Consider the following 14,684-nt stretch of genomic DNA (forward strand, 5'->3'; position numbering starts at 1 on the left):
TGTACACGGAGTTGAGTTCAGATCTTGCAACATTTTTGGTTGTACATGAGTGGGAATGAACAGAAATACATTTTCTTTCTCTTTTGCACAATGAGATCTTCCAAAGTCTCGAAGAGCACAAATTTTGTCTTTTCGAGCAAAATTCTGCCTCCAACACGCTAGTTCATTCGACATGAGCTGATATTGTTACTAATGAATTTAAAATACTTGATATGAACTTTTATTTACTTTTTTTTTTTTAATTTTTTAGAAGTTTATTTAATCTCTTTTTGAGTCAACTTTGAATCAAAAATTTTCTTCTAAAGGTTAGTAAAATATTAATTTTGAAAACTCCGTGGAAATATTTGGTAAATTAAAAAAATATATAGGTACTTAATTAAAAATAAATAAATTCAAAAAACGAAATCGAATTGCTTAAAATATAATAATTAATCAATATTTGGCTAGACCAGAATAATAGAAAAATTCTATTTGCGGATTTAACCCTCCGTATACTATGAGGGGCAGGTGACCAACCCTAGAGCTATATTTTGAATTATTACACCTTAGTTCTTAGAGATATACATAGAACCAAGCTTTGAGAAATAAGTTTTTTGGTTATCTGAGAAGATTGTGTAAAAATTTCAGGTCAATCCGACCACCAGAATAAAAGTTATAAGGAAAAAATATATAAAGAGGGAATTCAAAAATTGTTGTAACAGTCAAAATTCCATTTTCTCTTCACTTTGTCACTATTAGTCTCTTTCTAGAAGATTCTAACATAAAAAAATTATTGAAAAAAATCATCAAAAAATACATTGAAAAATTTATTTTTGTGTTCAAAATGGATAAAAGACTTATTAGGGAGTACCAAGGAGTCTATTAAAGCTCATTTGACTGAAAGATTTTGCTTTTTTGCAAAAAATTCTATGGGGTCGGTCACCTACCCCATTGTAATTCACATAAGTGTTTTGGTCACAGTACGGAGGGTTAAGGCGTTTAAAGAAAAAATGTGAACAAAACTTTTTATAATTTTTAGCGATGTTTCAGCATAGTGTTACTTGGAATTTAGGATTTATAATTGTGTTTGAAGTAGTACATCGAGTACATCATTATGTTGAAAAGATAGTCAGATTAATATTTTAAGAATAAAAAAGAATTCTTTTGAGGCTTCCAAAAATACTTTTCGCATGTTAAGAAAAAAATATTCAAAAAATTTTTCTTTTAGCGCTTTTTAAATCTTTATATTTCTTCATTAGCTGGGTAGTGCAGAATACGAAACGGATGAGTGGTTTTTACTAACTTAAAGGGATTTCTCAGTCAGTATAATTATTTTAATCTGAACATGTCACTTGGGGCGAATTTAGTCGCTAATGTAAACAGTATGGAGTCACTTCACTCCAATTTACGTCTCGCTTCGCGGGGATTAGTTGCGCTTCGCGAAAATTTTAGATAAATTCTAAAATATTGGTAAAAATTAGGCTACTCGAATGTGGTTTAAAGGGAAATAAATACGGCTGTTTAAAATCTTCTGATATAAGAGGCATCTGTATCAAATTTCATCACGATCGGTCAAACGGTGTAGATTTGTATAGCCGAACACGACGGAAGATTACCAACAAACAGACCTTTCTTTATTATATAGATAGGTATTTTCTAGCCTTCCATTCCAAAAATATCATGGTTGATTTTGTATGCTTCTCTGTTTTAGTGATTTGAAAAGTAAAATACTTTGTAACGGATTAACAGATGAGAAGTGAGATTAGAAACTGCAAATAATATCTTAGGTGAAAAACCATTTCCAATGTCGGAAAATATCATCAACTTTATTTAAACCTCATATTCCCTCAAATGGCCTTTAAAAAATTCTAGGACGAAAATATCACATTAGATTGACCTATCGAGGAAAATATCTTGACTTAATTATTTATTATATAAAGTTTTCTGTCCGATAATCCATACAATTTCACACTTATAAATCCTAAAGATGCGACAAAAAATATGCCGAAACATCGCTGAAAAGTATAAAAGTTGTGTTCACTTTATTCGTTAAACTGACAAATAGAATTTATATTATTCTGGTCTATATTTTAATCAACTCAATTTTTTTCAATTATTTTTTTTTCTTTTATTTTACTAACCTTTAGAAGAAAATTTTTGATTCAAAGTTGACTCAAAAAGAGATTAAATAAACTTCTAAAAAATTAAAAAAAAAAAAAGTAAATAAAAGTTCATATCAAGTATTTTAAATTCATTAGTAACAATATCAGCTCATGTCGAATGAACTAGCGTGTTGGAGGCAGAATTTTGCTCGAAAAGACAAAATTTGTGCTCTTCGAGACTTTGGAAGATCTCATTGTGCAAAAGAGAAAGAAAATGTATTTCTGTTCATTCCCACTCATGTACAACCAAAAATGTTGCAAGATCTGAACTCAACTCCGTGTACATTTTTCTTCCTTCAGCCCTTTTTTGTGCACCTCTACTGCAACCCACTCAACGTAGGTACAAAAAAAAAGTCCATATAGAAAAAAGTCCATATAGAAAAAACGCTCAGCTCAAGCGACCCTTCAAGTGATCACCATGAGCGCTCGAAAGCAAATGATCTTGTGAATGGGAGGAAGGTCCTCCTTGCATTTCGCTTACCCCCGAATTTGCACCAGTCCGCGCGCCATCTACGTTCCCCTCAAAAGAGGAAGGTACGGAACTCTTGGATTTTTTCATCCCTTCAGAGATTGTATTACTATATAAAATCCTTCTACAATGATGAAACCTTTCATTTGCACTTGAGTTGATCAAAATCGGACTTGTAGAACCCGAGATATGACATGCCAACTTTGGAAGGCTATATCTCGAGAACGGATCCATAGATTTTCTTAATTTTGTAAAATACCTGACATTTGAGATACCACTGTCATAGTCAGGTACTACGATTCAGACTTATGGGGGTGAGTCCGGTCCGTACGTCCCCATGGCCCACGAGTAACTGAGCCAACCGTACTACGGTGGTTGGGAGAGAGAGTCACCTTAAGACGCCCGCCAACCCCACACACATAAGCCAATCTGTCCTATACCATGACAGTTAGTACCAGCGGTACTACATTCGGCCATTCCTGACTTTTGTGACGTCCTCGGCACAAGCTAGGAAAAGCAAGACAGATTGACCGAATTTTCCCGTGATCTTCGACCAGTATACTTCGCAATGAATGCGATAACAACTGCGGTCCTGTGTATAGAGTACAAGTCTGTATTAGACAACAACTCTATTCACAAACTGAAGATCATATCAAATTGTTCCTAATGGAACCGTACCTGGTAGCCCAAGTACACAAGGGTTCTGTTTGATTTAGTACGCCAGTGCACTGACACAAAATCATCACACCCATGAACCTACAGAAGGTTCTTTCAACACAGCTTTCGCCATGTTACTTGTTTCTCATGGAACATATGTCTAGACTTAGCTTACCCAGTTCCAGGAACCGTAAGCTCGTTCCATAGAGACTAGTGTCTCCGAGAAACCATTCGCCGTATGACTAACTGGATTGATGTTAATCAATACAACATTTCAGGTTTTCAACGTAACAGGCCCACCATGCAAGCATGATGCCTCTCCGCGAAAACCTCGTCATGCTTTATCTACACCAGTATCATTTACTCACAGACTCATGATTTGTCTCTCTATACCATCCGATCAACGAAGACTCATGAATGTTGTCTTTAGTATTAACTGGTTGCATGACCTGAATGTTTTGTCTAGCTTACAATGCGTCCATTGATCGCCCAGACCTACATTTCTATTCATCCATTCTACCATATCTATTGAGTCGTCAGGTTGATACCTTGCCTCATAATCATAATGGTTCTATGGATGCTTGAAGAGCCAGTTTATCACAGTATTTCTACTGATCACATAAACATAGTGAATTGCTCTTCCATGTGCACAAATGCACCTTTCTCTTCTCCTGATACCTCACTATGCGAACCATAACCTCAGAGAACTTTCTTTCGCCCAGGTATCTAATGCTTCAGTAAACCTGATCAGAAGAGAAACGCTACTTCGACACACTACCTCTTATCCGTGCACTATACTGCAAGCTATACTTCTACGCTTCAGTAAAGCAATTATTTATGTACCAATACAGGTACCTTTCCCATAGCATGATACCACACCAGTGATAAGAGCGATAACCTCGAAGAACTTCCTTCCGCTCAGGTATCGTCAGATGCCTCGGTAGGCATTGCACAAAAGAGAGACTACCTATGCTACAACGCTACTAGTCCGTTTCACTACATTCAAGCCCTAACTATGCTTCAGTGAAACCACTCTCTTATCTACATAGAAGCACATTTCTCTCACTCTAGATACCAATTATACCAAGCCAAGATGCTGAGGATCTTCTAGCAACCAAATTCTACTCTTCCCTCTTTTTTTTTCCAAGAAGAGTCCAATTATTCTTCTGAACGATTGCTTAGGATCCGTTGGTATCATTTTGAACTCTTCCCTTAAGCAATTCCTTATTCCTGTTTGAGTTTCATCTTTTTTTTTTTTTTTTTTTGGTAAAAATCAAACAACCAATTTTCTTTAATCTTCGTATTGCATAAGAATTGTGCTAAAATCTTTTCACTTATCCATCTCCTTTTGAAAATTCCAACTAACTTTAATTTTTCTTTAATGAAATTTTTAATTCATTTTTTTTCCAAAAATTTCACTGTTTTCAACTATTTTTCAATTTCTTTAAAATTTCATGCAATTTTCAACTTTATAGGAATTTCCTTCATTCCCAACATCATGAAAATTTCCTTTTTTTGTGAAATCAAAACTTATACACTTTTCCTTCTATTTTACTTTCATTATTTAAATTCAATGAAATTTTAATTTTCCTATTATGAAATTTTCAACCTTGATGGAATTTAATTCTCAATTCTTGTGCAATCTTCAGTCCTGAAACATAAAATTTCATAACAGAAATAAAACAAATTCTTTTTTTTTTTGTTTCCATATTTCTTTCTTTTCATGCTGTAAAGGAATCTTGCAATTAACATTCTCTTAAATTCAACATGTTCATTTCATGCATAAACATAATCAACAACATTAAGAGAATATCAGGGGGTTGAAAAGCGCTTTTCAGGGTTAACAATTCAAATACCATGATATAAAACATTAAAATTCAAGATTCCAAATTCGGAGAATACCACTCTCCTACCAAGAGAAAATACTTGCGATTTTCCTTCTTATACTTCTCATGCATTGCTGCATACGCTCCTTTTCGCCGCACCATCAACGCGTGTCAGGACCACCGCACGGTGCTTCGTTGGTGTATGTGTGTGTGTGTGTCACCTTATCGCGACGAGCTGCCTCTGCTGCTTGACTCTCCGCAGCACACTCATACGCAGCTCCTTGCGCACGCCGCTTGTCACTCACACACACACACAATAGTACCGTTAAACGGCACTTTCTCTTTTGTCCAATTGCGTCGTGAAAAGACGCAATTTCTTACACTCGCGACACTTTTCCTTTGCGAAAACGTTTTTCGCATCGAAGGAAATCACGACGGGACTTTCCATGCCCCGAAAAAGCCACCCGGATGACTTTTTTCCGCACCCCTTTCGCGACGGCAACACAAAAACTGCCGAAATGTCACTTTTTCATTGCAATTTTCACGGCTTTTTCGACGCGTTTTCCCCGAATTTCACTCATTTACACGACGGGGAACCATTATTTAGCACTCACGGGTGCTACAACGCGATTCACTACGCCGCGAAAGTCCCAAAACGGTGGACTTTTTCCGCGAATTCCACCACGTGACGTCAAGGTGACGCCATGAAATTTTTCACTCGCGAATTCAACACTTTTCGCACTTTTCCACTTCCGCGAACGAGTTTTGGGCTTATCTCACTTCTGAATTGTAAAATACCTGACATTTGAGATACCACTGTCATAGTCAGGTACTACGATTCAGACTTATGGGGGTGAGTCCGGTCCGTACGTCCCCATGGCCCACGAGTAACTGAGCCAACCGTACTACGGTGGTTGGGAGAGAGAGTCACCTTAAGACGCCCGCCAACCCCACACACATAAGCCAATCTGTCCTATACCATGACAGTTAGTACCAGCGGTACTACAATTTTTGGCATGAAGCTAGATAATATGGTCAGCTACAACATATCAAAAAATGAAAAAAATTTATGTCGTCGTTTTCGAGATATTCATCGAAAACTCATCGAAAATTTTGTTTTTGATTTTTGGCCCCCTAGCGGTCACTTTTGAAACTTCGGATGTTCTAGAGAGTTGTAGGGTTTGTTGAGATCTTTCATTTGACCCCGGGTTGATCAAAATCGGTCAAGCCGTTTTCGAGTTATGGTCGATTTTCGATGAAAAATTGTGGCGGCCATATTGACTAAACGGCTTGACCGATTTTCGAAAATGAAGTATCGTTGGAAAGCTCTTGATGGCCCCTACAACATATCAAAATTTCAGATTTTTAGCTATTACAGGGGCTGAGATATAGGCAAAACAAAATTTTGAGGTTATTCAAAATGGCGGACGGAGGGGTGGGGGGTAAAATTTGACATCATAATCGGATGTCTTCCAGTCGATATTTAAACTTTGCCGTTTACCGCAAGTCTCTATCTATCACCGTTCTCTCGCAATTTAGCGATTGATTCCGGACGGCCGGACGGACGGACGGCCGGCCGGAAAAAAATTTTTTTGGCGCATACGTTTTTTGGAATGTGGGGACCCTAATTCGTGCTCATCCCAAGTTTGAGCCCGATCTGACGACTTTCGATTTTGCTCGGTACACAAAAGCTGTGTCTGAAAGAAACACAGCTAAAACCACCGAATGTTCTGCCCAGTTTAATGTCTTTTCATCTGAAGAGGGTGTTTATATTTTCTTAATTTTATTATGTTTATTCTTATGAATGAATAGAAGCCCCCAGGAGTTTGGAATTTTAATGGTGCAATTTTGAATTAATGTTTGAATTAATTCTCTAAAATGCCTAATTCTTCCCTATTTAATTTTTTTTAATAAGTAAAATAGGGGAAGGCTGGGAAGAACTAACAAACTTTTAAACGAAATATTCAATAGAATAGATTTACTGGAAATTCCTTACTATATACTTTCTTTTTAAATATTTACTCATGAATGAGAAATGGATTTTTCGGGCTATCCCGGAAGCTTTGCATGATTCATTTTTCCCCTGTTTTCCCTAAAGGTTAATCGGGAAACCCAAAAATTCTTCGAAAGCAAATAATAATAATATGTGAAATTTATATTCGGAATTTTAAATATTAAAAATCATAAAGGAAGATTATTCTTTTGAAAAATATTTTAGAAAAAAATGATTTTTTTTATCCGCAATCTTTAATATCTGAAGAAGAATTTAAAATTTATACAAACCATCTCTCTAACCAAATTAATATTTCTCAGTTTTTTTAATCAACGATATTTAAACCTCCTAATTTGAAAGCTCTAAAAATTATTTTGGGAGCTTTTCAAGGGGTCTTTCATGATTAATTTTACTCCAGATTTCCTTAAAGCAAAAACTTGGCATCTTTTTTTTCTCCTAGAACTGATTCTACAAATATAAGAAAAATAAGTTTAAAAAAAAGCTTTAAAATAGCTAAGAATATAAAAACAATAAATAAAATCTAACGCAGAGTTTAAGAAACTAAGCGAGGTCACGCTTAAAAGGGAAGAAAAACATTTTTATGTTGAATTAAAATCTGCGCAGAAATTCCAACAAATCCGCGTATTACGTTGAAAAATTCTTTCCCAGAAGTTGATTAGAAATCTCTCGCGAGGAGAGTGGTGAAAAAAGATTGAATTTCTTTGCTGCTTTAAGTGCGTCCTCTTGCCACTGTCGTGCAAGCATGCGAAATAAAAAAAGAGTCCCCATAAGCTGGCTATCTAATGAAATTCCAACCGATTTATAGATAAGGCCATGATGATAATTTATATGAGATTTGCACGATCCCACAATCTCAGGAATTCCACACACCACACCAAAATCAACTGTAAGTGCAAGAATTTGCCTCTTTTTTTCGCGATCGCGCGCGCCGAGGTGAAAGACGGCAAAAGGCACAAAAATGCCCGTATGCAGCAATATTGGCGAGCAAAATACCAATATGGTTATATCGCAAGTCTTTTCCACCTATTTCACCGTGCTGTGAGGTATTTGAAAGTTTTGTGTATATGTGTACACACAATTCCTTCGTTGGAGTTTACTGTAAACATCGCATTCCTTTGCAAATTATTTATCAGTTTGTTTTTAAATCAGCTGAACCCACCACCATAGCCAATTTGTATTTTATATGGTTCGCTCTAGCTCTTTCAATTATTCTTTTTTTTTTCATTCCTTCTATTGGCTTTTTTTCACAAATAATTCTTTGCCAAAAAAAATCATGAGAAAATTTTTAATTAGCTCGAAGAAATTTTTCTTTTGCTGACTTTGCTATGTATAGCGAAAGGTTACCTATACAATATATATACCTATTGAAAATATGTTGAATTATGTAATGAAAAATGCCATTCGCGTCTCTTGGAGAAAAAAGTATATTATTTTAATACAGTCAAAGAGGAAATTCACTAATTAGATAGATCGCGATGTGATGGAAGAGAAAAGAGGAAGAATGTCAGGTAATGTGGAAAAAGAAATTTGTCAATAGTCCACTGAGGGCTTTTTTCTCTCTTCATCTACCTATACATACTCTTAAAGCTGCAATGCCAGACATTTTTCTTCCATGGCCCTGCATTTCCCAGGGCAGGAATTCGTTTTTTTCTCTTCTTCATCTTCATGGCTATAAGCTGCGCGACCTCTCAGGAAGAAATTCCACATCTCTTACATTTAAGAGACATACCAAGCAGTATAGATAGTTTGTGGAGGGAGATTGTGCAAGAGATTATATACATACATAGTTGAGTGAGCTTAGAGGAGGTGATACGGAGGAAACGTGGCAGCGGTGCTCGCGCAAAGAGGTGGTGGCGCGCGGTTTTAAGTTGCGCGCGCTGAGAGTGTCATAGAAAAGCCAGCATGGATTGACGTCAGTTGACTTTTTAAAGCGATTCTGTGGAATGCGAAAGCAAAGCGGTTATCTGAAAAACTAGTAATATGCCTTTGGGTTTTATACAAAACTGGCTCCATCGGCTCCCATGGCTAGTAAATCGAGATTTTCATTCGACTCGCATTGCTAATAGTTCAATGTACAACGCGCGCAAGAGAGATACTTTCTAGGGGAGTATGGGTGTGTGTGCGCGCGACGATTATTAAAATGGATAAATTATTGGATCACACTGCCGGTTTTCTTGTGTGATTTCTGTTCTTGACATCTCTCTCACACATTGCGCCTCTTTACCTCCCATTTGCAGCAGCAGCATAGTCCAACCAAAGCATCTCCTCATGCCCCGTGTGCGTATCGAATGGTGTGAGAAAATCTTCCTACATACATATATTGCAACTTAAGGAGGGTGAGAAGAAATGCCTTGAAGATGGAAAATATTTAGTTGGGTGTACAAACTATAAAATTCACCAGACTTTACTGTTTATTTATTGGAAATAAATTTCCCAAGAAGCCCAACTCCTTAGTGCACGCACACTCTGTACACTTTGCACGCCAAGAAGAGAATTATTTTATTAATATTTATACCGAGAAATACACCCAATAGTGGGACGATGCTGAGATTGCTTTTTTTCTACCTCCTCTAACTCCTTCCTTCTTCATTTACTTACTTGCAAAAAAATTATCTTCATTGCTCTTGAATTTGAAGCATTTCACAATTCTTTGCTTCATTTCATTTCTCACGCGATCACACGGGGAAAATTTACAAATCAATGAGATAAAGTTGGAAAATGAAATTTTCAAAGAATTATTAAAGAACTTCAGGAGTATTTTAGGAATTTTTAGAATTAATTTAATAAATTAAGAATAAAGTTCATTCCTTCCCTAATAATTATTTTAATTGTGCTGTGTACTTACCTGGCGCCTCCATTGCCATATCTGTAATTTATTTAAATTACAGTGGAGGCGCCGGGTAACTACCAGGCATCTCAATCTACCTAAAATTTAGAATTTCTTATGAAATAAGTCATATATGTAGATTGAGATGCCTGGTAGTCACCTGGCGTCTTCACTGCAATATAAGTAACTTTACAAATATTGCAATGGAGACGCCAAGTCATAGCGAAAATTTAGATTTTCATGGAAAATCAGTATGTACAGATAAAGATAAAACCGTTTGGTAGTCACCCGGCGCCTCCACTGTATGACTAAATAACTCAAAATGTCTTCCAAATTTCTATAAACCTTGAAAGTTTTACAATATCAGCAAGAATTGATTTGTAATTTTGGATAGAGACGTCTTGTGGTTACCTGAAATCAATTAACTGGCGCCTCCATTGCAATTTAAATACATATGAAAGTCACAGATATTTCAGTTGAAGCTCCAGGTTTTATCTGAGTTCACTTAAAGCTTTACCTGGCGCCTCCACTGTTCGTACCTAAAACTTAAAATTTCTTACGAAATCATACATAGATGGAGACGCCTGGTAGGCACTTGGCGGCTCTACTAAATTGATAAATTGAATTAAATTTATTCTCAAAGAATTTTGAAAATATCTCAACTTAAGTAGCCCCAGTCTTCCCTATTAATTGTTATGAATTGATTAGAAATTCAAAGCACAATCCCCTTGATTTCTGAATACCCATCACAGCATAATGAATTCGCATTTGATTATCATTTAATGCGGGGGCATAACAAATATGCGGGGGCAGATTAATCAAAGAAAAAAAATCCTTTTATTTCTCTCACTGACATCTTGCTGATTAAATCTTATCATTTTAGCTGGAATTTTAGCAAAATAATTGTAAGAGGGGACGACGACAGGCTGATAGGTTCAGAGTCTCAAATTGATTCGAAGAAAATTCAAAAAAAGAATAAAATATCTCAAATCTCAACGAAAAATGCGATAAAGTATTTCTTAGAATCACGTTGTTTATTCTCTGCAAGATTTTCTGGGAGATTTTGTAATTTAGTTTCATATATAGCTGAGAAAGCCCAGAGGGTCACATTAATGGAATTTCTTAATGATCTAATAAAATATTCATGCATTAATTTTCGTTAAAATAGAAATAAAACTTAATTTCAGCCCACATTTTGCGCTGGATGTGATTTAATTTCGAATCATACTGTTTGAGTCAAAAGTGCATACGTAAGCTAATCTTTTATCTCACACTCTTCTATGAATTATATGCGCGAGAGAGGTATGTTGTGTTATGGTATGTATGTACAATTTACACGCATATTTTGCTTTAGACCGGGGGAAAAATAATAAATTATACCACACATACATATATGTATATGGGAGGCCTATGTAGCTATGCATATGCGGTGAGGAGGTGAAGGAAAAAAAAGAACTTCTCTCGTTCCCGCTATTTTTGGTCGTCTTTTTTTCTACACTACATACATATAGATACATATATATGTTCCAATCGTATAGTCGTAGATGCGAGAGAGGTTTAAGAAATAGTTGTGGAAGGAGATGTAATATTGTGGAGAGGAGAGGAGAGGCGAAGCAAAAAAAAAAGACGAGCAAGAAAGAGACTAATAAACCGATATATCGCATTCCAGGGAATTATATTTCAATCAGAGAACTCAATCTCTTGGGCGATTTGGTTGGCTGAGGGCTGAGGGGGGCGCGCAGTTGTGGTGACCAAGAGTGAGATGGAAAATTCAGGCGATCATCCAACAAAACACTTTACGTGCCACGCTATATGATCACGAAATTGTAAGTAAATACACTTCATAACATCCAGAGGTAATTTTGTGGATGTTCAAATTCATCTTCTTATCGTCGTACCTTTTTTTTCTCTCTTCTTGCCTTCTTTCCTCCCCCATTCCGCGTGCTGGTGTTGCACCCTCCCCCTAAAGCATTTGCGTCTGTTGTACTTGCAAGTTGGAAGTTTTTTTTTGGCCTCAAAGATACCCACCAATCTTCCACGGTATAAACTTTGGTATTTTACGCAAAAATTTTAAAATACTCATCAAATTCACTCACGATTCTCATTCTCTCACAAGGAAGAATTGTACGTACACATGTGGGGAGAAGAGACATACAAGAAGATTGAGGTGAGATTGAAGACGGAGCCAGAACACAGCGAAAAAAAAAAACGAGATCACTTTGGGAGAACACACGTTGAAAATAAAAAAAAAACGACACTGAGGGAACTCACGAAAAGAATTTGGTTTGAATTCTTTCTTGTTTTTTTCAACATCTTCTTGGGTTGTTCTTCTACGAAAGAAAACGGGCAATTTTCCTTTGTTCCTCACGGCATTTCGGTGGATCCCGCCTGTGTGGGTGCAAAAGCACGAAACTGATTCATTTCATTGCATCATTAAAATGATTTGGGTGGTGTTGAGTCAACGACCTGTCGGGAGGAAATATTTTCATAATAAGTTGGCACCAACATTAACAACAAAATGTAAAAAAAAAGAGCTGCCCTTATCAATGCTCTTGCTCTTGTCAGTTTAAGAAAAAAAAAACAAAGTACAATGAAGTTGGAAAGTCTCGAAGCACGAAATGCCGCACATTTTATGATCCAAAGTACAGCATAAACTCTTCTCATCTTTTTTCTTTCTTTGTATTTCCATTCCTTCGCTTCCCCAAATGATCTTTACGCGTCCAATGATCGCGGGCGGGTGTTGAAATCACACAAAGTTTTCTTCCTAATGACGACAAACGGAAAAAAAAGAGTCCGCACATTCCATTTGAGGTCATTTAATTCAATTTTTTGCAATGTCTCAATTTTTGTCATAATGTTATTTTTCATTCAAAATTTTCTCTATAAACTTTTTATTTATTGGAAAAGAAGGAGAAAATTAAGAGAGAGTGATTGAGATTGTTTTTGTGGACTTTTAAAAAATGTGAAAAATCTGCGAATAAGCTTTAAATTTTGAACTTTTATCGATATTCTTTGTAACAGAAGGGTGTTGTCTCAACAAAATCATTAAATAATGTAGGTAAGACAGGCGATAAAAAAAAGTCAGGAAAGTTTTAAGAAAGGCTTAAATTGTCATAATTTATATGAAAATAATAAAGAGATTTGAGAATACTGTAGGGTGAGAAAATTCTTATAAAAATTACTTAAACTGGTTTTCTTTATTTAATTGAGAAATATGATATTTTGAGCTTTTCATTTACATTTCTTTTTGATTGTTTTATAGCTGAGTCTCTCACGATTTTTTTTTAAATTTTTCAAGTTCATTTTATTGAAAGCACCTTCAAGTTCAATTAAAAGAAATATTTTATTTGTGCTTTATTTTGAGAAAGAAAATAAAATTTTGTGATTTCGCATCGTTTTTATAATAAGAATTTTATGATAAGAACAAAATATTCTGTTAAGAATAAAAATTCTGTTGTGTATTCTGAATGCTTAATTCTGTTAATTTCACTCATTTAATTGAATTTTATTTCCATAAAACGTAAAAGAAACATTTAGTATTATACATCAGCCTAAATGCACACAATACACAATTTGGTGGAATTTTTGAATTTCTTCAACGGCTAAAAATCGTTAAAAAATTAAAATGAGAAATTGTGAAAATTTATTATCTCACCATTAAAAAGGAACAGTATAAAGCGAAAGAACGGTAAGTAAAACTTACGGGCTGTGATTCTTTCTTTGTCAGTGAAATGTGAAATTGACGGAAAATTGAGGATGGGCAAATTTTGAGGAAGGCTTTCTCGCGCACCGAATCACAGCCAACGCGCAGATAATTTGTGAGAAGCCTTAATAGTGGGCGTTGGCTGTGATTCGGTACGCGAGAAAGCCTTCCTCAAAATTTGCCCATCCTCAATTTTCCGTCAATTTCACATTTCACTGACAAAGAAAGAATCACAGCCCGTAAGTTTTACTTACCGTTCTTTCGCTTTATACTGTTCCATCCATGCTATATTTAATTTTTATCTTTGCAGTTTATTTATCTTTGCATTTTTATATGTATATATATAATGTATATATCTATGCATTTATATATATATTATTTTATTTTATATGTGTGTATATAAAACGCCCCGCTTCGCGGGGCGTTAGACTTATACAACTCAAGATATGACATGTAAACTTTAAAACGCAATATCTCCGGAACGGCTACATAGATTTTCTTCATTTTTGGCATGGTGATAGATACTATAGTCAACTATAACATATCAAAATATGAAGCAATTCTATAAAGCGGTGCTCGAGATATTCATCGAAAACACATTGAAAATTTTGTTTTCGATTTTAGCGCCACTTGCGGTCATTTTTTGAACTTGCGATGTTCCGAGCAGTTGTAGGGCTCGTTAATATCTTTCATTTGAGCCCGAGTTGATCAAAATCGGTCAAGTCGTTCTCGAGTTATGGCCGATTTTCGATGAAAAATTGTGACGGCCATATTGGCTAAACGGCTTGGCCGATTTTCGAAAATGAGGTATCGTTAGAAAGGTATTGATGGCCCCTACAACATATCAAAATTTCAGATTTTTAGCTATTACAGGGGCTGAGATATAGCGAAAACAAAATTTTGAGGTTATTCAAAATGGCGGACGAAGGGGTGGGGGGGTGGATTTGACTTCATAATCGTATGTCTTCCACCCGATATATGAACTTTGCCGTTGACCGCAAGTCTCTATCTATTACCGTTCTCTTGCAATATAGCTTTATATTCCGG

At 35.8% G+C, this 14,684-nt stretch overlaps 1 protein-coding gene across 1 annotated transcript in view; it reads left to right on the forward strand.

Annotated features, from left to right (window-relative positions):
* LOC129787983 (protein Peter pan) overlaps window positions 1-14,684 on the forward strand; it is a 1,185,971-nt gene that overhangs the window by 1,116,950 nt on the left and 54,337 nt on the right. The window lies entirely within an intron of this gene.

Source organism: Lutzomyia longipalpis, chromosome 1, assembly GCF_024334085.1.
Source record: "Lutzomyia longipalpis isolate SR_M1_2022 chromosome 1, ASM2433408v1".
Lineage (NCBI taxonomy): Eukaryota > Metazoa > Arthropoda > Insecta > Diptera > Psychodidae > Lutzomyia > Lutzomyia longipalpis.